The sequence below is a fragment of the Chenopodium album genome, chromosome 3 (genome assembly GCF_948465745.1).
Source record: "Chenopodium album chromosome 3, dcCheAlbu1.1, whole genome shotgun sequence".
Classification (NCBI taxonomy): domain Eukaryota; kingdom Viridiplantae; phylum Streptophyta; class Magnoliopsida; order Caryophyllales; family Amaranthaceae; genus Chenopodium; species Chenopodium album.
In genome coordinates this window covers 53,870,807-53,873,038 of record NC_137836.1, presented here as the reverse complement: position 1 = coordinate 53,873,038, position 2,232 = coordinate 53,870,807, and the positions used below count along the sequence as shown (strand labels likewise).

Genomic DNA, 2,232 nt, shown 5'->3' with positions numbered 1-2,232 from the left:
CTAAAGATAACACCAACTAACTCCTTTGGGTTTGACCCTATACTTACCTATACATGTTTTTGGTTGGTTTAGGATTTTATAAATAGTGTTTGATTTTGGGATAGGCAATTAACGACTAGTTTATTCCTCTATCAAAATGGCGCCGTTGCCGGGGAGTGAAATTGGTGCTTAGCTTTAGTTGTTGAGTCTATTTCATTTTAATTGGAAAAAAAATACAAAAAATTTTTGTTTCTTAAGGCTACATTTGTAGCCGTGCTACTAATATTTTCATTGAAGTTTTTCATGCATAGAGCTCGTGATCGATCCATTGTTCCTTTTGACCCGGAAATCGAAAGGACTCTTTCAAGGAGAAGAATTGCTAGTCGATCCTTTGAATTTAGTTCTTCAAGCGAAGAAGGATTTGAAGAGGAACTAGGCATGGGAGATCAACCAAGAGTTGCTTTGAAAGAATTGGGAATTCCCGGTGCGTACAAGTTTGAGAGTGGAATTGCTCCACCTACAACACCGGCGAATGACTTCGAAATTAGGTCGGCTATGATCGCTTTGATCGAAAGGAGACAATATAGCGGAGCTAAGAATGAGAGTCCGTTTTCTAAAGAATTCATCCGGCTAAAGTTGTTTCCATTTTCTCTCATAGGCCGAGCCTTAGAGTGGTTAGATAAGAAGGTAAAGCCAAATTCCCTTCGAACATGGGACGAAGTCACCAAGGAATTCTTGTCCCGATTCTACCCACAAAAGAAAATTACGGAGGCTAGAGCTTTGATTCAAGGGTTTAAGCAAAGACCTAATGAAAGCCTCTACGAAGCATGGGGGAGGTATAAAGAGTATCAAAGGGAATTTCCCCATCACAGAATTCCTACTTAACAAGTCATTCAAATTTTCTATGGTGGCCTAAGTCCTCAAGGAAAATCATGCCTTGATGGGGGTATCGGAGGTCCCATAATGAATCGGTCGAAAGAGGAAGTGGTGGACATTATAGAGGACGTGGTTAATTACTATAGAGATTGGCAAGATGGTGAGAAGGATTCAACTAGCAAGAGTGGCTCTTCGGTGTACTCTATAGACCATCTAAATGCGATCAACAACTTATCTTGACAAATGACAAACTTGGGGAAAGAAATGACCGCAATCAAGGCCAAGTTGGAAGGTTCCTTTTCTTCTCAAGCTTTGAATTCTCCCTCCCAATTTAAGGGGAGAGGTACCTTTTCTAACTCTCAACCCCCTCCCTCTTCAAATAATATGCCTAGTGGTTGCTTGTTTTGTGATGCATGTGGATCTTACGATCATGACTCTTGTAATTGCCCTCATGATTCTCCGGAATGTGGTGATGATTTTTATAATATTGAGAGTGAGCATGTGTATTATGTGTCAAATAATAATGTGCAAAGGTTTGATAATCAAAGAGGTCAATGGAATAGGAATTACCAAAACCAAGGTAATTTTGACAACTATAACAAAGGTGGTGGTTAAAGGAACCAAGGGAACCAAAGTTCTGATCTCGTGGTAACTATAACAATCAAGGTTATAGTATTCAAAATCAAAACCAAAATTATGGTAATCAAAACCATAGTTACGGAAATCATAACCAAGGTAGTGGAAACCATAATTAAGGTTATGGTCAAAATCAAAATAGGGGTAATTGGAACAATCAAGGTAGGGGCAATTTTCAAAATAATTCTCAAAGAGGTCCCCCACCTGGATTTGTTCCAAAGACTCAAGGTGAAAATTTCTATTCACAATCTTCTTCTTCTAGGACAAATTTGGAGGAAATAAGTAAAAATCAAACCAATTTGTTGAACACAAATATGGTCGTTAGTGACAAGAATTTCAATGAAATGATGACCCACAACAAAATGCTCGAAAACCAAATTTCTCAACTTGCTAGTGCTTTGAAAGACTAAGCAAGCCCTTCTTCTTTACCTTCCTAAGGCCTAGATCCCAAGAAACTCGTGAATGCTATTGTTACAAGGAGTGGTAAGGTTCTTGAGGAGAGATTGCCAAGGAGGAGTGATAATAAGGAGGTCCCAAAGGAGGTTTTGGATGAGAATGAGGGAAGTAGAGCATCTTTAGATGAGGTTGTGGTTGAGACACCAAGAGAGGTGAGAGTAGAGAAAGAGATTGTGAAACCCAAGCTCCCTTATCCCCAAAAATTCATGAGACACAAATTGGATGAGCAATTTGGGAGATTTATTGATATGCTCAAACAACTTTACCTTTCTCTACCTTTCACCG

The 2,232-nt window shown here is 39.2% G+C and overlaps 1 non-coding gene across 1 annotated transcript; it reads right to left on the bottom strand.

Moving 5' to 3' along the window:
* Nucleotides 1-748: 748 nt before the first annotated feature.
* Nucleotides 749-854, bottom strand: LOC145626062 (small nucleolar RNA R71). The gene has a single exon (XR_014110933.1). It is a non-coding gene; the product is annotated as a small nucleolar RNA R71 (small nucleolar RNA).
* Between the last annotated feature and the right edge of the window lie 1,378 nt (nucleotides 855-2,232).